The sequence below is a fragment of the Arachis ipaensis genome, chromosome B06 (genome assembly GCF_000816755.2).
Source record: "Arachis ipaensis cultivar K30076 chromosome B06, Araip1.1, whole genome shotgun sequence".
Lineage (NCBI taxonomy): Eukaryota > Viridiplantae > Streptophyta > Magnoliopsida > Fabales > Fabaceae > Arachis > Arachis ipaensis.
Window position 1 is genome coordinate 59,540,867 of NC_029790.2, and position 25,176 is coordinate 59,566,042.

General features: G+C 37.6%; 1 protein-coding gene across 1 annotated transcript in view; it reads right to left on the reverse strand.

Annotated features, from left to right (window-relative positions):
• Window positions 1-24,882, reverse strand: part of LOC110263338 (SHUGOSHIN 2-like) — a 27,863-nt gene extending 2,981 nt beyond the window's left edge. The window contains exons 1-4 of the mRNA XM_021104510.1: window positions 24,871-24,882; window positions 24,643-24,647; window positions 18,426-18,435; window positions 9,051-9,057 (exon numbers count right to left, since the gene is read on the reverse strand). The gene's annotated coding sequence lies outside the window, so the exon portion shown is untranslated. The remainder of the gene's footprint in view (window positions 1-9,050; window positions 9,058-18,425; window positions 18,436-24,642; window positions 24,648-24,870) is intronic.

A 25,176-nucleotide genomic window follows, 5' to 3' on the forward strand; every position in this document is an offset into this window, starting at 1 on the left:
GTTGGTAGCAGCAAAGTGAAGCCATCTGGTGTAAAAAGTTTGAGTAAAAGTTTGCCTCAAACTTTTTTTACTCAATTTACTCAAGCTTTTATGTTTTTCAACCCGGTTCACAATGGATCTTTCTCCAACTCCAAGAGCAATCAACCAAGGCCTTTATCAACCCAATTCCATCAAGAACAAAGGCCCAATTCAAGGCTTGAAGACCATTTGAATAAAGTGTATAAATAGATTAGGATTTAAGTTTTTGGAGAGCTTCCTTTGAGAATTTTCGTAACACTTACAGTAGGGAACTTACTTTACATTTTTGAATTGTTTTCTTAGAATTCTAGAGAATTGGGGACGAGAATTGATCTCTCTTCTTCCTGGTTCTTGTTGAGCACTCTTTACTTTTCTTGCTTAGGATCTTAGGTGGAGAATTGAAGAACTTCTGTTTTACTCTCACCTTTGGATCTTGTTTAATTTTCTATGTTCTTTAAGATTCAGCTTATTTACTTTCTTTGCTCTTTAATTTTCTGCAATCTACCCTTCTCCCTTTTAATTTCATGCAATTTAGCTTCTGTCGTATACAAACCACTCAAATCAATTCTTGATTCGCTTGACTAAATCAACCACTAAACTAAAATTGCTCAATCCTTCAATCCCTGTGGGATCGATCTCACTCCCGTGAGTTTTATTACTTGATACGACCCGGTGCTCTTGCCGGTTAGTTTTGTGTGTTTGGAATTTATTTTTTTTCGTTTTCCAAAAATACGCATCATTCTTGTGTGCGAATGAATATCTTAGTGAAGAAATAGGCTTGAATTGAATAGAAAAACAATAGTACTTTGCATTAATTCATGAAGAACAGCAGAGCTCCACACCTTAATCTTTGGGGTGTAAAAACTCCACCGTTGAAAATTACATAAGTGAAAGTGGCCCAGGCATGGCCGAATGGCCAGCCCCCTAAACATGATCAATGATCAAAAGTGATACAAAAATAGTCTCGAAAATGATCAAAGGTCTTTAAATAAATCACTAAAAGTAGTTTTTATACTAAACTAGTAGCTAGGGTTACATAAATAAGTAAATGATGTAGAAAATTCACTTCCGGGCCCACTTGGTGTGTGCTTGGGCTGAGCATTGAGCTTTCATGTGTAGAGACTATTTTTGGAAGTAAACGCCAGGTTGTAACCTGTTTCTGGCGTTTAACTCTAATTTGCAACCTGTTTCTGGCGTTTAACTCCAGAATAGGGCAGGAAATTGGCATTTGAACGCCAGTTTGCATCATCAAAACTCAGGCAAAGTATGAACTATTATATATTGCTGGAAGGCCCTGGATGTCTACTTTCCAACGCAATTGACAGCGTGCCAATTGGGTTTCTGGAGCTCCAGAAAATTCATTTCGAGTGCAGGGAGGTCAGAATCCAACAACATCTGCAGTCCTGTTTCAGCCTCTGAATAAGATTTTTGCTCAGGTCCGTCAATTTCAGCCAGAAAATACCTGAAATCACAAAAAAACACATAAACTCATAATAAAGTCCAAAAATGTGATTTTTGAATAAAAATTAATAAAAATATACTAAAAAGTAATTAAAACATACTAAAAACTATGCAAAAATAGTGCCAAAAAGCGTATAAATTATCCGCTCATCACAATACCAAACTTAAATTGTTGCTTGTCCCCAAGTAACTGAAAATCAAGTAGGATAAAAAGAAGAGAATATACTATAAATTCCAAAGTATTAATGAAACTTAGCTCCAATTAGATGAGCGGGACTAGTAGCTTTTTGCCTCTGAACAGTTTTGGCATCTCACTCTATCCTTTGAAGTTCAGAATGATTGGCATCTATAGGAACTCAAAATTTAGATAGTGTTATTGATTCTCCTAGTTCAGTATATTGATTCTTGAACACAGCTAATTTATGAGTCTTGGCCGTGGCCCTAAGCACTTTGTTTTCCAATATTACCACCGGATACATAAATGCCACAGATACATAACTGGGTGAACCTTTTCAGATTGTGACTCAGCTTTGCTAGAGTCCCCAATTAGAGGTGTCCAGGGTTCTTAAGCACACTCTTTTTGCTTTAGATCACGACTTTAACCGCTCAGTCTCAAGCTTTTGGCTTGACACCTTCACGCCACAAACACATGGTTAGGGACAGCTTGGTTTAGCCGTTTAGGCCAGGATTTTATTCCTTTGGGCCCTCCTGTCCATTAATACTCAAAGCCTTGGATCCTTTTTATTTTACCCTTGCCTTTTGGTTTAAAGAGCTCTTGGCTTTTTCTGCTTGCTTTTTCTTTTTCTTTCTTCTCTTTTTTTTTGCCATATTTTTTTTTCCGCAAGCCTTGTTATTCACTGCTTTTTCTTGCTTCAAGAATCAATTTTATGATTTTTTAGATTATCAATAACATTTCTTCTTTTTCATCATTCTTTTAAGAGCCAACAATTTTAACATTCATAAACAACAAATTCAAAAGATATATACACTGTTCAAGCATTCATTTAGAAAACAAAAAGTATTGTCACTATATCAAAATAATTAAACTAATTTCAAGGATGAATTCGAAATCATGTACTTCTTGTTCTTTTGTAATTAAAAACATTTTTCATTTAAGAAGGGTGATGGATTCATAGGACATTCATAGCTTTAAGACATAAACACTTAAACACTAATGATCATGTAATAAAGACACAAACATAAATAAACATAGAGCATAGACACCTTAGTGATGGTGGCTAGTTCTTCCTCTTGAAGATCTTATGGAGTGCTTTAGCTCCTCAATGTCTATTCTTTGCCTTTGTTGCTCCTCCTCATGGCTCCTTGATTTTCTCTAATTTCATGGAGGAGGATGGAATGCTCTTGGTGCTCCACCCTTAATTGTCCCATGTTGGAACTTAATTCTCCTAGGAAGGTGTTGATTTGCTCCCAATAGTTTTATGGGGGAAAGTGCATCCCTTGAGGCATCTCAGGGATTTCATGATGAGGAATTTCCTCATGTTCTTGTTGAGGTCCATGAGTGGGCTCTCTAGTTTGCTCTATTCTCTTTTTAGTGATGGGCTTGTCCTCTTCAATGTGGATGTTTTCATCTATGACAACCCTAGCCGAATTGCAGCGGTGACAAATGAGGTGAGGGAAGGCTAACCTTGCCAAAGTGGAGGACTTGTCAGCCACCTTGTAGAGTTCTTGAGGTATAATCTCATGAACTTCCACTTCCTCCCCAATCATGATACTATGGATCATGATGGCTCGATCCACAGTTACTTCGGATTGGTTGCTAGTAGGAATGATAGAGTGTTGGATGAACTCCAACCATAGGTTTAAGGTCATGCCTTTTCAATTGAACCGGCTTGCCTCTTGAGTCAATTTTCCATTGAGCTCCTTCCTCACATATGTCCATGAAGACTAGGTCCAACCTTTGATCAAAGTTGACCCTTCTAGTGTAGGGGCGTGCGTTTTCTTCTATCATTGGCAAGTTGAACGCCAACCTTACATTTTCCGGACTGAAATCAAAGTATTTCCCCCGAACCATTGTAAGCCAATTCTTTGGATTCGGGTTCATACTTTGATCATAGTTCCTAGTGATCCATGCGTTTGCATAGAACTCTTGAACCATTAAGATTCCGACTTGTTGAATAGGATTGAAGAGTACTTCCCATCCTCTTCTTCTAATCTCTTGTCAGATCTCCGGATATTCGCCCTTTTTGAGCTTAAAAGGGACCTCAGAGATCACCTTTTTCTTGGCGACAACTTCATAGAAGTGGTCTTGATGGACCGTTGAGATGAATCTCTCCATCTCCCATGACTTAGAGGTGGAAGCAATTGCCTTCCTTTTCCTCTTTCTTGAGGTTTCTTTGGCCTTAGGTGCCATTAATGGTTATGGAAAAACAAAAAGCAACACTTTTACCACACCAAAATTAAAATGTTTGCTCTTCTTCGAGCAAAAAAAAAGGAAAATAGTTGTAGAAGAAGAAGAAAATAGAGGAGATGGATGGGAAGTGTGTATTCGGCTAAGAGGGAGAATAAGTGTTTGTAATGTGTGAAAATGAAGTAGTGTTGAGTGGTTTATATAGGGGTGGGGGAGGCTTAGGTTTTGTGTATTAGGGTCGGGTTTGGGAGGGAAATAGATTTTGAATTTAAAGGCAGGTGGGGTTTTTGGGGAAGAGTGTTATGAAAGGGTGTGAAGAGGAGAGAAGAAGAGGTGGGGTAGGTGGGGATCCTGTAGGGTCCACAGATCTTGAGGGGTCAAGGACTTAACATCCCTGCTCCATTTAGGCGTGCAAAACGCCCTTAGAGTGCATTTCTGGCGTTAAACGCCAGGTTGCTGCTTGTTTCTGGCGTTTAACGCCAGCTTTTCTCCCATTCTTGGCGTTAAACGCCAATTAGATGCTCTGTTCTGGCATTAAACGCTAGACTATAGCTTGTTTCTGGCGTTTAACGCTAGCTTGATGCTTCTTTCTGGCGTTAAACGCCAGTCTGATGCTTCTTACTGGCGTTTAAACGCCAGTAAGCTATTCATCCAGGGTGAGCTATTTTTAATGCTGTTTTTCATTCTGTTTTTGATTTTACAGTTGTTTTTATGACTTCACATGATCATCAACCTAAAGAAAACATAAAATAGCAATGGAAAATAAATAGATATAATTAAATAACATTGGGTTGCCTCCCAACAAGTGCTTCTTTAATGTCAATAGCTTGACAGTAGGCTCTCATGGAGCCTTACTGATAATCAGAGCAAGGTTGGGACCTCTCAACACCAAAGTTAGAGTTTGGTTGTGGCCTCCCAACACCAAACTTAGAGTTTGAATGTAGGGGTTTTGTTTGACTCTGTATTAAGAGAAGCTTTTCATGCTTCCTCTCCATGGTTACAGAAGGAGAACTTTGAGTCTTGAATACAAGGTAGTCCTCATTCAACTGAAGGACCAACTCTCCTCTGTCAACATCAATCACAGCTTTTGCTGTGGCCAAGAAGGGTCTGCCAAGGATGATGGATTCATCCTCATCCTTCACAGTGTCTAGGATTATGAAATCAGCAGGGATGTAAAGGCCTTCAACCTTCACTAGCACGTCCTCTACTATTCCATAAGCCTGTTTCATTTATTTGTCTGCCATCTCTAGTGAGATTCTTGCAGCTTGTACCTCAAAGATTCCCAGTTTCTCCATTACAGAGAGTGGCATGAGGTTTTTCCCTGACCCCAGGTCACATAGAGCCTTCTCAAAGGTCATGGTGCCTATGGTACAAGGTATGAAGAATTTTTCGGGATCCAGTTTCTTCTAAGGTAATGTCTGCCTCATTAATGCATTTAGTTCACTAGTAAACAAGGGGGATTCATCCTCCCAAATTTCAATACCAAATAACTTGGCATTCAACTTCATGATTGCTCCTAGATATTTAGCAACTTGCTCTTCAGTGATGTCTTCATCCTCTTCAGAGGAAAAATATTTGATGCACGAAAACTTATCTCTCAACAAATTTCCCTCGGAAAGTATACCGAATTGTCGTCAAGTAAAAACTCACAATAGAGTGACGTCGAATCCCACAAGGATTGATTGGTCAAGCAACTTTAATCGGAGGAATGTTCTAGTTGAGCTAACCAGAAGTTGATTTGAGAGTTGCAGAAAATTAAATGGCGGGAAAGAAAATAGCAGAAATTTTAAATGCTAGAAATAAAGAACTGAATATAAATGACAGAAAATAAATTGCAGAATCTTAAATGAGAAATGGGGAATTCAGCATAAAAGTAAATGGCAGAAAATAAGGAGAATGGGTAAGATCAGAAATGGGAAATTCATTGGGCTCAGGAGATGTTGCATTCTCCGGATCAAATTCATTTTCATCTCTTCCTCAATCAATGCATTCATTGATCTCCTTGGCAATCTTAAGTGATTGAATTCCAATTCCTTGGTAATTCAATCTCTCAAATCTTGATCAATAGCCAATTCCTTGGTCTAATTTCTCATGAGAAGAGATGAAGTGTGGTCACTGATTATACCACATGTATTCCCAAATCAAAATATTGGTAGGATTATATGTCACTATATCCATCCAAACCCAAATTTGGTCCAACATGAGAAAGCATTTCTAGCATGATCTTTTCATTCCTCTTCCAAGGTTTTGAAGAGATCCAAGTATGAATAGCTTCTTTTCCAAGACAACTACCCAATTAGATGAAGATTGAAAGCTTTCTAGTAAAATCAAGAAAAAAGAAAGAAGAAGAATAATGAAAACTATTATTGGTCCATCAAATTACAACAGAGCTCCCTAACCCAATGGAAGGGGTTTAGTTGTTCATAGCTCTGGAAATGGAAAGCAAAGATGGAAAATACATTCTGAAAGTAAAACTAGAAGTTGCAGAGAAAGTAAAATTATACAGAGAGTGGTTCTCTCAATCCAAAAGCTCTTTTCTAGTTCAAAACTACTCCTATATGTACTACTCTTCTGATCTTCTAGTTGGCTCTTCAAGTCTTGGATATGGGCCTTTGGATCTTGAGTTGAAGTAGTTTGGAATCTTCAGTGGGCTCAGCTTTACTTGCAGAGAAAGTGTGAAGTAGGCATGGACTTTAGCTCGGATGTTAGTGGCGTTAACGTTAAGTGAAAATGTGGGTTCAAGAACGTTAGTGACAATCACCTTTTTCACTAACGTTCCTAGCCCAAGATGGTTCACGTTAACCTCAACGTTAGTGGCACTAACGTGTCCACTAACGTTCCCTCTTGGTCCATCGCAAGCGTTATTGGCATTTACCTTTGCCAATAACGTTGCTCTTAGCCCCCCCTTTTCTCACGTTAGAGTCCACGTTAGTATAACTAACGTGTCTCATAACGTGGGCATGCCTTAGCCTCGAGAGCGTTAGTGACACTTACCTTTGTCACTAACACTCCAAACGCCCCTTCTCACGTTAGTGCCCCACGTTAGTTGTCTTAATGTGGCCGCTAACGTGGTGGTGATTGCCATCTCCAACGTTAGTGACAAAGGTGAGTGTCACTAACGTTGGCTCATCATTTCTTTCCTCCACGTTAGCTTCCACGTTAATGCAATTAACGTGGCAACTAACGTGGCTCATAGTGGCTTGGTCCAACGTTAGTGACAAAGGTGAGGGTCACTAACATTGGCGATTCCTTGCTCCTCCCATGTTAGAGTTCACGTTAACTTAGTTACCGTGACTCTTAACGTGGCCAATTGGGCTTAGTCCAACGTTAGTGACAAAGGTGAGTGTCACTAACGTTGGCTTTGTCTTCCTTTCCACGTTAGAGTTCACGTTAACTGAGTTAATGTGACTCTTAAGATGGCTAATTGCCAATTTGGAGCGTTAGTGGTATTCACTTTTACCACTAATGCTGGAGCTCCTTTTCTCTCCACGTTAACTACCACGTTGATGTAGTTAACGTCGCAATTAACGTGGGCCATGATGGTTTTGAAGGCGTTATTGGCAATCACTTTTCTCATTAATGTTGCAAGTTTATTCCCATTCCACGTTAGTGGTCACGTTAATTAGATTAACGTGGCTGCTAATGTGGCTCTTCCTTTGTCTTGAAATCAAGCAAATAAAGTGCATCAAAGCTCTAATCCATGTTATGAGACATGCATTATCCAATTTGTCATTTAATTCATGCATAATTCTCATAAAATCACATAAAATTCATAATTTTTGCTTGAATCAAGATGTAAGTGATTATCTACCCAAAACTTGCTTATTAACTAAGAAAATGTATGAAACTACCCTAAAACAGTAAAGAAAAGGTTAGTGAAACTGGCCAAAATGCCCTGGCATCACAACACCAAAGTTAAAGCTTGCTTGTCCCTAAGCAAGTACTGAAACAGGAGAATGATGAATGAAATGACGAGAGAAATGAGTCATTATTGTGGAAGTCATGTTCTTGGTTTTATGGAGTTTCATGCATAGCAACTTAGGTTCATTCCTTCATTGGCTTTCAGACCTTTACCATGCCCTGGAATACTCACTTGATTGCACCCTATGAGACTTTTGTTCATTGATCCCTTTGTCTTTTCAGGGTTTGATTGTGTTCTTTAGACTAGGTACTCTGTAAGGGGGCGACTCTTTAATATAAGCTTTCAGCCAGCACTCCCGAACCAGTTGGTTCAAGGTGCTAGGTGTTAAGACACCCCTAAGGACTTACTCCCTCAAGTCTCTTTCCCCCATACATTCACACCACAGGCACATGGTTTGTTATTTTTATTCTTGAGACCCTGGTGTCCAGCACCTCTTTGGGTTACTAAGTGCTCTGTAGCAAGGGTTACTCTTGATAGTGGACTTTCAACTGATAATCCCAGGTTAGTTAACCCAAGTTACCAAGTGATAAGGCACCCCTGAGAGCTTATTCATCCAAGTATATCCTTTGCACAGGAGCACCACAGACACATGCCTTAAGATTCAACCCTTGGTGCCTAGCCTTATTTCTTACTCTTTTTCTTTATTTCTCAAATTTCATTTTTCTTTCCCCTTTTCTTATTAGGATCTTGTTATTTAGCAAGTCTCATGGGGTGTGTTTCAAGCATATGATTCAGGACAGATAGTTGCCTTTCTACCTTGTTGGTGAACCAACTTAGCTAAGTAATTACTACACCACAAGCTTAAGAACTTACTCCACAATTTGAACATCACTCTGGTCTTTCATAACATCTCTTTTTATTTGACTTAAAGGACAAGCATACAAGTAAGCAAGGTGAGAATGCAGTAGTGACATTAGACTAGCAAGCATGGACCTAAGCAATGAAAACTTAAAGGCAGGATTTAAAATCCTAAACTACCATGGAAACATGTTCTATTTCATACATGATTTTCCTTATTTAAAACTTGAAAAAGATGGGACAAAGAGGGAACTCCACCACCTTTTACTCATGGGGGTGTCCATGCTCTCCCTCTTGTTTATCCTCCTTGTATCCACTTGTGTTTCCTTGTATCCACGGCAGTCTGGCTTTTTTCCACTCCTCAAGTGCCTTTCTTACTAATTCATGACTCTTTTCTACCCTCTCTCTTTCTTCTCGCGCTAAGTTATCTTTCACCTCTTCATATCTTGTGATTCCCGGATGCAATATAGGCAGTTGTCCAACTAAGTACCCGAGCCTGGCTTGAGTGTTCACATGTTATCCAGTCTCGTTCATGTAAACTCCCTCTACGAACGCTCTGTATTCGTCAAAGAGTTCTGCCTATTCCAATTGTTTCCGATGCATTTCATGTATGTGTGCACCTTGATGTGCTTGGATGTTGATTAGCTTTTGGATGGCTTCTTGTTGTTGATCCTGCCATTGCTCCAACCTGTAGAAGGATTCACCCCATTGTTTCCCTTGTTCTAGCTGCTGCTCCATTAATTGCTTTTGATTACTCCCCCTGTTGATTCATCCATCTAGAGAGTGATTCTTCTTGACGGTCCATCAACTGTAGTTGAAGCTCTTTCTGTACCCCTTGATTTTCCAAGTATTGTCTGGATAAGCCATCGATGGCTTCCTGTAGTTGGTGCATGTCTAGAGGGGCTTGCTCCTCTAGGTTTTGTCCTTCTACCACTTACTGGGTTGGCCTCTTTCTTGGCTTTCGTTGAGGTAGGGGAGATGCAACAGTATGCATCCGTCGAATAGTAATTGGGATGCCTACTTTTATCCACTCGGGGTTCTCATCCTTGAACACCACCCCAGCCCTGTCACACAGACGGAAAATAGTGCTGGGGTAGCCTAACCTTCCTCCAGAGTCGCTATACTCAGCCATCTTCCTAATACCTTGGGCTATGAGTTCATGAACCTTGATCTCTCCTCCTTTAAGTATATATTGCACCATTGTTGCTCTCTTAAGATTCACCTCTGAGTTATTCCCGGCAAGAAGGATGGATCTTCTTACAATTTCAAACCACCCCTTTGCTTCAGGAGTGAGGTCTCCTCTCTTGATGAACTTGGGTTTTCCTTGAGGATTTCGTACCCAATCAGCTCCTTGCACGGAAATATCTTGCACAATCTGGTCATGGTTGGGGCTGCTATCTATTCTGGAGTGATAGCTTTCTTCTGCAAATGGTATGGTTCGTAGCTTTAACGCCCTTATAATGCTTATGGGGCTGAAGTCCACGGTCACCCCTCTCACAAAGCTTATATAGGAGTCATCTGCCTTATCATACCTGACTGCATTTGCGTAAAATTCTCTCACAAGAGTTGCATTCACTTTTATGACTGGATCAGTAAGGAGCTCCCATCTTCTCTTTTCCACCTTCTCTTTGATTTCGGGGCACTCAATTTTTCTGACTTGAAAGCCTAGCTCATATATGATCTCCTTATCAACCATCCACCCGAATTGCAATGCATGGTGAAAGGTTCTAAATTTCTTCTCATCGAAAGGGCGTTGCTCCATAGGCTCCTTCCCCTTTCTTCTTTTAGAGCTTGATGATGCCATAAGTGACTTTTGAGATGTGAAGGTGTTGAGAATTATTGGTTAATGATGGAATTCGGCCGGTTAAGATGAGGTGTAGTGAAGGAAGTGAGTGAGAGTGTTTTTGATGGGGTAAGAGGAGTTGGGTGTCGAAAGTGGGGAGTACAAAGAATGGAAATTGGAATGTGGAGGGAGTATGGAATAAGGACCTCTTATATAGAGAAGTGGTGAGTAAATGAAAGGTGTGGATTGAATGTGTAGGCCTATGATGAACGGATGGGGTTTAGCATGGGATGGGCACAAGGATCATCACTTTTATGATGGGGTTGGTTCAGTTTCCAAGCGTGTTCTTCTTCCAATATTGCATGGCAACATTTCCCAATGCATTCCCCTTTGAGACATGTGTATAGTTCCCTCCTTTTGAAGTGGCCGAAACTTCCTCCTTCAATTGTCCCATCAATTCTCCTACACAATAAAAAAATGTGATTAATAAATTTGTGGATAGTGGCGGAAAAATTTAAAAAGGAAAGAATAACTACATTTTAAAATTTTTGTTTCTAAATGGTAAGTGCTTATTCATGAATACAAACCAACTAACTAATTAACTGTCCATGTATGCAATATTGGTGACACCAAACTTAGTTTGTGGCACTGTGGTGTAAAAAGATTTGTTCAAGGTGCTAAGAGTGACATGATTTTTATGTCCTCTTAGTGTTCCTTGAACACCAAACTTGTTCTTCACTATGTGCTGCATAAAAAGATTCATTCAAGTATGTGTCAAAGTTGATTTGGAATTCATGAGCCTTGCATTATTAACTACTTTAAAAGCATATAAAACATGGGTTGCCTCCCATGAAGCGCTTCTTTAGCGTCACTAGCTTAACGTTCTGACTTTGTCAGGGTGGTTGGTAATGCTTCAAATCTTCCCCCTCGCAGTAAATCTATCTCCATTGGCTTCATCAAGAATCTCCACATGTTCTAGGGAGAGAATTCTGTTGATGGTGAAAACTTTAGGTAGCTGAGATGGGATGGTGGGGAGATGAGATGGGATAACTGGGAAATAAGCTGAGATCACTTTATCCCCTAGAGAGAAATCCTCTGTAGGGATCTTCTTGTTCCTCCACCTCCTTGGTGCCTTCTTCTTTGTTTCTTTTACTGTTGCCCTGCTCTTTGTGACCTCTTTTTCCAAGGAAATTTTGTTGCTGGTCTCATATGACTCTAGTGGTTTAGGCTCCTCTTGGTTTTCTTTTAGCTGTGACACCTCCTGACTGTTTTGCTCAGCAACCAAAGGAATTCCCAGGTGTATAGCTTGTGCTTCAATTCTTGTTTCTCCCCTTGGTTCCTTGCTTTCCTGATCTGCTTCTTGTGAGGGTTTGAAGACATTGAATGCGAGTTGTTCGTCATGTATCCTCAGTATTAGCTCTCCTCGCTCCACATCTATGAGCGCTCTGGCTATAGCTAGGAATGGTCTTTCCAATATGATTGGGTGAAGGTGACTCTCTTCCATTTCCAATATGACAAAGTCTGTGGGAAGGAAGTAGTTCCCAACCTTTACCAACACGTTTTCAACCACTCCTACTGCTTGTTTTTGAGTTTTGTCAGCCAGCCTGATAGCTACGTCTGTGGGCATTAGCTCATTGATCTGCAGCTTCTTTATAAGGAATAAAGGCATTAAGTTGATGCTTGCTCCCAGGTTACAGAGTCCTTTATCAAACATTGTTTCTCCTATGGCACAGGGGATGTGAAAACTCCCTGGGTCCTTCCTTTTTGTAGGCAACTCTGGTTGAATGAGAGCACTGCAATCCTTATTCATCACTATTGTTTGCACTCCTTTGAGTGAGCTTTTTCTGGTCAGCAGCTCTTTCATATACTTAATGTACGAGGGCATTTGTTGGAGAGCCTTGATGAATAGTATGTTCACATGGAGAGATGCAACCATATCAAGGAACTTTAAGTATATTCTCTTTTCCACACCACCCTTGAGTCTTTGGGGAAAAGGTGCATAGAGTTTTAGCATCTCCTTTTGTGTAATTTTGGTTTCTTGGTGACCCTCTTCTTGCTTCTCTGCTGAAGTGTCTCCAGAGTGTTCGAAGGGTTTGTTCAGCTCTTCCTCAGTCCCCTTATCACTTATAGTGACCATCTTGCAATCATCCCATCTTACTTTCTTTGCTTCACCTCTCGGGTTTTTCTCTATGTCACTTGGGAAGCTGTCAGTAGGTTTGGAAATCTTCTCAGAGAGGTATCCCACTTGAAATTCTAGTCTCTTAATGGTGTCTTCCTGGTTTTTGATATTTGCTCGAACCTCCTCTTTGAACACCTTGTTCTCTTGGAGTTCCTTACATATGCCTTCAAGTAGGGTCTCAATCCTTGAGAGTCTATCTTCGGATGATGGTGAGTTGGAGTTGGAGGGGTGAGAATGGCCATTTTGGTTTTGATATGGATGTTGAGAGGTATTTTTAGGTGGGTGCTGATATGATCTCTGTGTGGAATGTTGGTGAGCTGCATTGTTGTTGGGGTTGTGGCGTCTCTGATCTTGGCCTTGATCTTGTTGATTTCCCCACCCAAAGTTTGGATGGTTCCTCCAACCAGGATTGTAAGTTTTGGAGTATGGATCATGGTTTTGCCTAGGTGAGTTTCCAAGGTAGTTAGCTTGTTCCTGATCACCCTCTGCCTCTGTATTCACTCCTTCTTGAGCTGCTAATGACGTAGTGATTGCAGCTACTTGATTCCTTTCCATCTTCTTGGTAAGGTCAGCCAGCTGCTTGGTGATCATCTTGTTTTGGGCCAGCAATGTATCCATGTTGTTCAGCTCCATCACTCCTCCAGTGTTGCCTCTTTCAGAAGCATAGAAGTAGTCATTCTCAGCTACAGTCTCAATGACATCTATGGCTTCTTCAATGGTCTTCTTCTTGTTCAGAGATCCCCCAGATTAGTGGTCTACTGCCTTCTTTGATTCATAAGAAAGACCTTCATAGAAAATGTGTAACTGCACCCATTCATTGAACATATCTGGCGGGCACCTTCTCGTCAAGTCCTTAAACCTCTCCAATGCTTCATAGAGAGTTTCACCATCTTGTTGCCTGAAGGTTTGTACCTCAGCTCTCAACCTGTTGATCCTTTGAGGAGGATAGACTTTCGCCAAGAATTTGTTCACCACATCTTCCCAGGTTGTTAAACTCTCCTTCGGGAAGGATTCCAGCCATTTAGATGCTTTGTCCTTGAGTGAGGAGGGAAACAGAAGTAGTCTATAGGTGTCAGGATGAACACCATTAGACTTCACGGTGTCGCATATCCTCAGGAAGGTGGTTAGATGTTGATTGGGATCTTCTTGGACACTTCCTCCAAATGAACAGTTGTTTTGAACAAGGGTGATGAGCTGTGGCTTTAGTTCAAAGTTATTGGCATGTATGGTTGGCTTTTGGATGCTGCTTCTACAGTTTCCTGGGTTTGGATTGATGTAAGAGCCTAGAACTCTTCTTTCTTGTCCAGCATGATGCACTGGACCTTCTCTACCATGGTTGTGAGCCCCTTCTTCATGATGATTCTCCATATTCTCATCCATGTTTGGTTTAAAATACTCCTCCTCTTCCTCAGCACTAACGACTCTCTTTCCTCTTGCTTCCCTCCTTAGTCTAAGGAAGGTTCTCTCAGGTTCAGAATTAAAGGAAGTTGAAGCCCCGCTTCTTCTACCTGTCATACAACCAACAAGGCACAAGCAAGAAAGAGATAAATGCAGGAAGTATTCTTGTCAGAAATGCTGTTAGTATGAGTGATGTAATATATCAAAGAGTTAGTGGGTTAGTGAACTGAATTGTAACAAATAAGAGAACACTACAAACGGGTAATGGGTAAAGGAAAGAAAATAACTACAACTGAAAGTAAATCACTCAAATGAAATTAAATCAAACAAAAGAAAAATGCTCAATCTAGGTAATCAACCAATTTAATCATTGTTGATACAAAATCAATCCCCGGCAACGGCGCCATAAACTTGATAACGAAAAAACTTGTCTCTCAACAAATTTCCCTCGGCATGTATACCGAATTGTCGTCAAGTAAAAACTCACAATAGAGTGAGGTCGAATCCCACAAGGATTGATTGGTCAAGCAACTTTAATCGGAGGAATGTTCTAGTTGAGCTAAGCAGAAGTTGATTTGAGAGTTGCAGAAAATTAAATGGCGGGAAAGTAAATAGCAGAAATTGTAAATGCTGGAAATAAAGAACTGAATATAAATGACAGAAAATAAATTGCAGAATCTTAAATGGAAAATGGGGAATTTAGCATAAAAGTAAATGGGAGAAAATAAAGAGAATGGGTAAGATCAGAAATGAGGAATTCATTGGGCTCAGGAGATGTTGCATTCTCTGGATCAAATTCATTTTCATCTCTTCCTCAATCAATGCATTCATTGATCTCCTTGGCAATCTTAAGTGATTGAATTCCAATTCCTTGGTAATTCAATCTCTCAAATCTTGATCAATAGCCAATTCCTTGGTCTAATTGCTCATGAGAAGAGATGAAGTGTGGTCACTGATTATACCACATGTATTCCCAAATCAAAATGTTGGTAGGATTATATGTCACTATATCCATCCAAATCCCAATTTGGTCCAACATGAGAAAGCATTTCTAGTATGATCTCTTCATTCGTCTTCCAAGGTTCCGAAGAGATCCAAGTATGAATAGCTTCTTTTCGAAGACAACTACCCAATTAGATGAAGATTGAAAGCTTTCTAGTAAAATCAAGAGAAAAAGAAAGAAGAATAATAATGAAAACTATTATTGATCCATCAAATTACAACAGAGCTCCCTAACCCAATGGAAGGGGTTTAGTTGTTTATAGCTCTGGGAATGGAAAGCAAAGATGGAAAATACATTTTGAAAGTAAAACTAGAAGTTGCAGAGAAAGTAAAATTATACAGAGAGTGGTTTTCTCAATCCAAAAGCTCTTTTCTAGTTCAAAACTACTCCTATATGTACTACTCTTCTGATCTTCTAGTTGGCTCTTCAAGTCTTGGATATGAGCCTTTGGATCTTGAGTTGAAGTAGTTTGGAATCATCAATGGGCTCAGCTTTACATGCAGAGAAAGTGTGAAGTAGGAATGGACTTTAGCTAGGACGTTAGTGGCGTTAACGTTAAGTGAAAATGTGGGTTCGAGAACATTAGTGACAATCACCTTTTTCACTAACGTTCCTAGCGCAAGATGGTTCACGTTAACTTCAACGTTAGTGGCACTAACCTGTCCACTAACGTTGCCTCTTGGTCTATCGTAAGCGTTATTAGCGTTTACCTTTGCCAATAACGTTGCTCTTAGCCCACCTTTTCTCACGTTAGAGTCCACGTTAGTATAACTAACGTGGCTCTTAACATGGGCATGCCTTAGCCTCGAGAGCGTTAGTGACACTTACCTTTGTCACTAACGCTCCAAACGCCCCTTCTCACGTTAGTGCCCCACGTCAGTTGTCTTAACGTGGCCACTAACGTCGTGGTGATTGCCATCTCCAACATTAGTGACAAAGGTGAGTGTCACTAACATTGGCTCATCATTTCTTTCCTCCACGTTAGCTTCCACGTTAATGCAATTAACGTGGCAACTAATGTGGCTCATAGTGGCTTGGTCCAACGTTCGTGGCAAAGGTGAGTGTCACTAACGTTGGCGATTCCTTGCTCCTCCCATGTTAGTGTTCACGTTAATGTAGTTAACGTGACTCTTAACGTGGCCAATTGGGCTTAGTCCAACGTTAGTGACAAAGGTGAGTGTCACTAACGTTGGCATGGTCTTCCTTTCCACGTTAGAGTTCACGTTAACTAAGTTAACGTGACTCTTAACGTGGCTAATTGCTAATTTGGAGCGTTAGTGGTATTCACTTTTACCACTAACGCTGGAGCTTCCTTTCTCTCCACGTTAACTACCACGTTGATGTAGTTAACCTGGCAATTAACGTGGGCCATGATGGTTTCGAAGGCGTTATTGGCAATCACTTTTCTCATTAACGTTGCAAGTTTATTCCCATTCCACGTTAGTGGTCACGTTAATTAGATTAACGTGGCTGCTAATGTGGCTCTTCCTTGCTTCCTTTGTCCTGAAATCAAGCAAATAAAGTGCATCAAAGCTCTAATCCAAGTTATGAGACATGCATTATCCAATTTGTCATTCAATTCATGCATAATTCTCATAAAATCACATGAAATTCATAATGTTTGCTTGAATCAAGATGTAAGTGATTATCTACCCAAAACTTGCTTATTAAATAAGAAAATGCATGAAACTACCCTAAAACAATAAAGAAAAGGTCAGTAAAACTGGCCAAAATGCCTTGGCATCAATATTCATCAGAGCTCATGAATGGCACAAGGAAGTTCAATGGAATCTCTATGGTCTCTGTATGAGCCTCAGATTCCTTTGGTTCCTCAAAGGGAAACTCATTTCTGTCCAGAGGACGTTCCATGAGGCGTTTCTCACTAGGACTCACGTCCTCCTCACGCTCTCCAGGTTCGGCCATGTTGGTCATGGTTATGGCCTTGCACTCTCTCTTGGGATTTTCTTCTGTATTACTTGGGAGAGTACTGGTAGGAGTTTCAGTAATCTTCTTACTCAGCTGACCTACCTGTGCCTCCAAATTTCTAATGGAGGACCTTGTTTCATTCATGAAACTTAGTGTGGTCTTGGATAGATCAGAGACTATGGTTGCCAGGCCAGAATAGCTCTATTCAGAATTCTCTGTCTGTTGCTAAGAAGATGATAGAAAAGGCTTGCTATTGCTAAATCTGTTTCTTCCACCATTATTATTGAAGCCTTGTTGAGGCTTTTGTTGATCCATCCATTAGAAATTTGGATGATTTCTCCATGAAGGATTATAGGTGTTTCCATAGGGTTCTCCCATATAATTCACCTCTGCCATTGCAGGGTTCTCAGGATCATAAGCTTTTTCTTCAGAAGATGCTTCGTTAGTACTGTTGGATGTAGCTTGCAATCCATTTAGACTCTGAGAAATCATATTGACTTGCTGAGTCAATATTTTGTTCTGAGCCAATATGGCATTCAGAGTATCAATTTCAAGAACTCCCTTCTTCTGAGGTGTCCCATTGTTCACAGGATTCCTCTCAGAGGTGTACATGAACTGGTTATTTGCAACTATTTCAATGAGTTCCTGAGCTTCTACAGGGGTTTTCAGATGAAGGGATCCTCCTGCAGAATGGTCCAATGACATTTTTGACAACTCAGACAGATCATCATAGAATATACATATGATACTCCATTCTGGAAGCATGTCAACAGGACACCTTTTGATCAGTTTCTTATATCTTTCCCAAGCTTCATAGAGGGATTCTCCTTCCTTCTGTCTGAAGGTTTGGATTTCCACTCTAAGCTTGCTCATCTATTGAGGTGGAAAGAATTTGGCCAGAAAAGCACTGACCAGCTTATCCCAAGAGTTCAGGCTATCCTTAGGTTGTGAATCCAACTATGTTCTAGCTCTGTCTCTTACAGCAAAAGGGAAAAGCATAAGCCTATAGACCTCGGGATCAACTCCATTGGTCTTGACAGTGTCACAGATTTACAAGAATTCAGCTAAAAACTGATGAGGATCTTCCATTAGAAGTCCATAAAACTTGCAATTCTGCTGCATTAGAGAAACTAATTGACGCTTAAGCTCAAAGTTGTTTGCTCCAATTGTAGGAATTGAGATGCTTCTTCCATAGAGGTTAGAAGAGGGTGCAATAAAGTCACCAAGCATCTTCCCTACATCTCCACCATTGTTATTGGGTTCGGCCACGTCTCCTTTTTTTTCAAAAATTTCTGTCAGGTCCTCTCCAGAGGGTTGTGCTTTAGATTCTCTTAGTTTCCTCTTAAGAGTCCTTTCAGGTTCAGGATCTGCTTCAATAAGAATGTCTTTATCCCTGTTCCTGCTCATATGAAAAAGAAGAGAACAGAAAAGAAGAGAAATTCTCTATGTCACAGTATAGAGATTCCTTTATGTGAGTAGAAGAAGAGAAGAATAGAAGAAGGAGAAGAGAAAAATTCGAACACAGTGAAGAGGAGGGGGTTCGAATTTTGAGTGGAAGAGGAGTGTTAGTAGATAAATAAATAAATAGAAAGAGATGAGAGAAAGAGAATTTTGAATTTAAAAAGAATAAAAGGAAAATATTTTTGTTTTTTATTTTAATTATTAGTTAGAATTCGAAAATTAAAAAGAGAAATAAAATTAAATTAAAATTTAAAATAATTAGTTAATTAAAATTAATTTTGAAAAAGTGGGGAAGAGTTTTCGAAAATTAGAGAGAGAAAATTAGTTAGGTGGTTTTGAAAAAGATATGATTGAAATAGAAAACTTTTAAAATCAAACCAAAAAGTCAAGTAGTTAATTGAAAAAGATTTGAAAATCAAATTTGAAAAGATGGGAAGTTAGAAAAGATAAGAGGTTAGGAAAGATTTTGAAGTTAAGTTTTGAAAAAGATATGATTGAAAATTTTTTTGAAAAATATTTGAAAAAGAAATTTAAAAAGATTTGATTTTTAAAATTAAGGTTAATTACTTGACTAACAAGAAACAAAAAGATATAATTCTAAAATTTAAAGATTGAACCTTTCTTACTAGGCAAGTAACAAACTTAAAATTTTTGAATCAATCACATTAATTGTTAGCATTAATTTTGAAAATATGAAAAAATAAGAAAAAGATTTTGAAAATCAATTTTTTAAAATATATAAAAAATTGAAAAAGATTTGATTTTTGAAAAAATTTTGGAAAGATAGGATTTTTAAATTGAAAATTTGACTTGACTCATAAGAAACAACTAAATTTTAAAACTTTTTGACTAAGTGAATCCAAAATTTCAAAATTTATGAGGAAAATAAGGGAAATATATTTTTTTGATTTTTTTGAATTTTTAACGATGAGAGAGAAAAACATTAATTTGAAGCAAAACATAAAAATCATGAATCAAAACAACTAATGCATGCAAGAACACTTTGAATGTCAAGATGAATACCAAGAACACTTTGAATGTCAAGATGAACACCAAGAACTTATTTTTGAAAATTTTTTAAGGAAAAAAAACATGCAAGACACCAAACTTAGAAATTTTCAAACTTTAGACACTAACAAATTGAAAATGCATATGAAAAACAAGAAAAGACACAAAACATGAAAAATTAAAGATCAAACAAAGAAGATCATCAAGAAAAACTTGAAGATTATGAAGAACACCATGCATGAATTTTCAAAAAAATTTTTAAGAAAAATTAAAACATGCAATTGACACCAAACTTAAAATTTGACACTAGACTCAAATAAGAAACACAAAATTATTTTTGATTTTATGATTTTATTAATTTTTTTTATTTTTCGAAAATTATTTGGGAAAAGAAAATAAGGAATTCAAAATTCTTAATGAGAATTCCAAGAATCATGCAATGTTAGTCTAGAACTCTGGTCCAGGAATTAGACATGGTTTACTAGCCAGCCAAGCTTTCAGTGAAAGCTTCGGTCCAACACACTAGACATGGCCAATGGCCAGCTAAGCTTTAGCAGATCATTACATTCAACAGCAAGATTGATAGAAGTCAACAAGCTCTTGTGATGATAAGTTAAAACCTCGGTCCAAAAGATTAGACATGGCTTCACAGCCAGCCAGACTTCAATAGATCATCACGAAACTCTAGAATTCATTCTTAAAACTTCTGAAAAATAAAATAAGAAATTTTTTTTGAATTTTTTTCGAAAATAAAAATAAAAATAAGATTACCTAATCTGAGCAACAAGATGAACCGTCAGTTGTCCAAACTCGAACAATCTCCGGCAACGGCGCCAAACACTTGGTGCACGAAATTGTGATCTCAATGGCACCAAAAACTTGGTACGCACTATCATAATCTCAATTCTTCTTCACAACTTCGCACAACTAACCAGCAAGTGCACTGGATCGTCCAAATAATAAACCTTGTGTGAGTAAGGGTCGATCCCACGGAGATTGTCGGCTTGAAGCAAGCTATGGTCATCTTGTAAATCTCAGTCAGGCAGATTCAAATGGTTATGAGGTTTTGATAATTAAAATCATAAATAAAATAAGATAAAGATAGAAATACTTATGTAATTCATTGGTGAGAATTTCAGATAAGCGTATGGAGATGCTTTGCTCCTTTTGAATCTCTGCTTTCCTACTGTCTTCATTCAATCATTCATACTCCTTTCCATGGCAAAATGTATGTTGGGCATCACCGTTGTCAATGGCTACTTCCCGTTCTCTCAGTGAAAATGGTCCAAATACGTTGTCACCGCACAGCTAATCATCTGTCGGTTCTAGATCATGTTGGAATAGGATCCATTGATCCTTTTGCGTCTGTCACTACGCCCAACACTTGCGAGTTTGAAGCTCGTCACAGTCATCCCTTCCCAGATCCTACTCGGAATACCACAGACAAGGTTTAGACTTTCCCGATCTCAGGAATGGCTGCCAATAATTCTAGCCTATACCACGAAGGTTTTAATCTTAGATTAGAAACCCAAGAGATACACATTCAAGCTTGTTTGTATGTAGAACGGAAGTGGTTGTTAGGCATGCGTTCATAGGTGAAAATGGTGATGAGCGTCACATAATCATCACATTCATCATGTTCTTGTGTGCGAATGAATATCTTGCAGAAGAAATAGGCTTGAATTGAATAGAAAAACAATAGTACTTGATTAGCGGATAATTTATACGCTTTTTGGCATTGTTTTTAGTATGTTTTTAGTAGGATATAGTTACTTTTAGGGATGTTTTTATTAGTTTTTATGTTAAATTCACATTTCTGGATTTTACTATGAGTTTGTGTGTTTTTTTGTGATTTCAGGTATTTTCTAGCTGAAATTGAGGGACTTGAGCAAAAATCAAATTTGAGTATGTTTTTGCCGGTAAATTAAAGACTCCAGAGCTTCACTATTATCGTCTACACATTAGTACATTTTTTTCTGCAATGTAATGCTATTATTACATTTTTCTACAATATACAATGTTATTTTGAATATGTTTTTATCTACTATTACATTAGATAAAGAACCAAATTCTAGTTGTAATGAACCTATACACTTTAAAATGAATTTAGTATTAATTTTAATTTTAAGAAAATTATGGTTTGAAAATTGATTTTCTAAAAAATGGTTTCAAAAGTGGATGTTTTGTTAAAAAATCTGGTTTGGAAATTGGATTTTAAAAAACTAGTTTTAAAATTAGATTTTTGGTTCAAAAAGCTAGTTTTAAAACTGGATTTTCAAAAAAAAAATCGGATTTTAAATTTGGATATTTAAAAACCAGATTTAAAACCAGTTTGTAAGTAAAAAACGGATTTAAATTCTAAAATCGGTTTAAAATAGGTTTTTGTTTTTTCAAACCAGTTTAGAACCGGTTTCTCTCTTCAATCCAGTTTCAGTTTGGTTTCATGAACCACAAAATTGGTTCTGAAGTTGATCTAGTTTGGATTTTTAAAAATCCAAACCATGCCCACCCCTAATTTATTGTTCAAATTCTTTGTTGAGGTTGTAAATTGTTGATTGGTATTAAATTTTAAATGTTGGACATTTGTACTTACCAAGTACTTGTGATATTGCCTTCAAGAATGTTGTTGGATTTCTAAATTGCATGTTGTAACTAGTCACCATGTAATTTGGAGTCACTATCCATTATTAGGAAATTGTATGTAGTTGATGCATTTCTTTAGGTGATGCTTGTTTATGATTGATATTTATTTACATCACCTAGTTCATGCATTGAGATTAAGGAATTGTGAAATTAGATCGTAAGCTCACCTAGTGACATTTTTTTAGCTTTTTAAGCTTTGTGGACCATGCTGGCCATGTGATTGATCTCATCTTATATTTTTTTTCCTAAATTACATAGCAACCATGTTTCCCACTTCATGTCAATTAAGTGTTGCAAACAAACTTTTCTCTATTATCATTTTCACAATTGCTTGATTCTTGTTGAGTGCCCTTGTGCTTCTTTATTACTTGTTTATTTATCTTAACCTACAAGTTTCTTTTAAAGTATCTCAAACACACTAGAATGAGTGAAGTGCATGCTTCTTTTGTGTAATTGCGATATAGCTTTCTTTGCTAGTATGTGTGTTCTAAACCGTCCAACTTAGAATTCACACACTTATTTCCTTCGTGTCACAAATTGATTCACTCACTTTATTTTAGTGCTTCTTACCTCATTCCAACAATCTATGCTTCCATGATTTTGCATTTAATCTTCGTACGGTGTTATTTTCTATTTTTCATGGATATTCACCATAGGCAATAAGGGAAGCGGAAGAAAGAACAGACAGCAGCCGGTTGATCCACAAACTGAAAGTGGCAATCTGTCAAGTTGCCGTATCCCCCTTGCTCATCTTTGAATCCACCGAGGACGGTGCAAACTTTTAAGTTTGGGGATGTCGTCCGACCGATCGGCCATTTTTGGGTGACAAATCTCTAATCCCAAGATCCCAACACTTTTCCATTTTAATTTTTCTATTATTACTATGTCATTTAGAATTTTTAGTTGCATTTTTCTTAGTTTATGGCATTTCTTTTCATATACATATAATAAGCTTAGTCAAAATAATTAAATTTTCCAAGGAATTTATTATAGGGCACCCCAATTGATTTGAGTAAAAATTTTTCATTGAACTTGCTTGAATGGTTTTTGAGCTAGAACACACAACCATGTGAGTTTTGAGCCTAATTATGTGGTTACATCATATAACCACTATTTTGCTTGTTGTGTGTATTATTCTCTTTCTATGGTTATAATCTTTGATTTGTTTGATTCTTTATGTCCATTATTTTGTGTATGAATGCATTTATATGATTGAGGCTTTCATTTCAAATAACTCACTTACTCAAATAGCCTACCCTTTTATCTTCCTTTGTTAATCAATTTTGAGCCTATTTTAATCTCCTTTTGTTCTTAATTTTAGCACATTACTAGCCTTAAAGCGAAGAACAATAAATGTCCTTAATTTAGATCATTGATTAGCTTAGGCTAGTAAGAGTGTGTATCATTCAAGTGTGGAAAAATTTGGAAATATTGGATGAGGTAAAAATGTATTTTGAGTTTTCATTAAAAATCTTGGGAATTAGGTATACACTCATGTATTAATTATGTAAACCATATGCATTAATCTTTTTGTATATATTATGTTATTGAAAAAAATTGAAAAAAAGAAGGAAAAAGAAAAAGAAAGAAAGCAATAAAAAGGGACAAAATGCCTCAAAGAAAAGTTCAATAATAACCAATGCATGTGTTGTGATAAAAAAGCGAATGCATGAGTGTGTGAAAAAGTAAAGAATTGGTAGTTAGGTTTGCATTAGAGTTAAATAGGTTGTAGGTTAGGTGAGAGCTTAAGTTAATCTAAGATTCAAATTTCAAGCTCACTTAAGCAAATACAATCTTACGTTGACCCTAGCCCCATTACATCCTTTGGAAAAGTCCTCATGATATTTTTATGCATGCATTGAATAATTGTTGATTGTTAGATGAAAAATAAATCTTAGAAAGCATGATTAGAGGAGAATTGAGTGAATCAACCCTATACACTTGAGCGATTAGAGTAGATACACATCTAGTGAGGGTTCGATTGCTCAATTCTATGTTTCCACCAGTTATTATTTTTTATCTTGCAAGTTGTAAATTCTTTTCAATACCTCAATTCAATTGTGAATTTTGATTTGATTGTTATTGCCTTAGCCTTTATGTTCATATATGCTTTCTTGAAAACTGCTTTATTTTGACCAAGTAGTTGCATTCATGTAGATAGGTTGTATTTAGATAGTCATTAGAAAAAATTTTCATTAAAACGGCAGTTTTTTTTGGGTATTTACAGCGGTTTGAATCGCCATTATTACCAGGAACGGCGATTTTAGAAAGCGACGTAATTCTAGGCGCCATTCTGGTTATTACAGCGGTTTTCAAAAAATTGCCATAATTTCTTCAGTTAAAATGGCGGTTTTTGGATGGGTTAAAACGGCGGTTCAAACCACCATTATTTCCAAATAAAACGGCATTTTTGGGTTGGTTAAAATGGCGGTTCAAACTGCCGTTATTTCCAGGGTGAAAATAGCATTTTTGGTTAGTTAAAACGGCATTTATGAACCCCCATTTTTACCTTGGCAGAGTGGCGTTTTCGGTTGGTTAAAGTAATAACTTCAATACAAATAAAATATCAAATAAAATATGATTTTTTAATTCTAAATGTATTTAACATGTAGCTCTCAACATGTAGCTCTTAATACATCAAATTTCTATCATAAAAAAATTACACTTCTGTTATTATTCGTTCCAGAAGATATACTTCCTAAATCTTTTGGCGATAGAATCTCTCTCTCTTGATCCAATTCCTAAAAACAAAAATATAATTTAAAAAACATAATAAAAAAGAATAAATAGATAAACCATTTCAAATAAGGAAAATACATTTTTCATTAGCAAATACTACTTTAAAAAAAATAAAAATAAAGATAGAAAGAAGTGACTGAGTATTGGATATCTTCGACAATAGTTAAAATATTAAACAATTTAGTAAAATAAATTGTTTTTCACAACTACTTTCTATGTCACTACTAACCTGTCGCTTATGATGCTGATTCCGATCCCTTAGTTTTTCACACACAAATTTTAAGTCACATGTAACATTAAATAAGTCTTCAGCATCAGGATGGAATTCATGAAAATATTTTTTTTTCACGAATTCCTAGCTTCAGATCTGCAAGACATAGTTAATGATTAATCCCAAGCAAGGCATTACATTAATTCACAGGGTTAAACGAAAACACCTTTGAGGACTATCATGATAATCCACTTTATT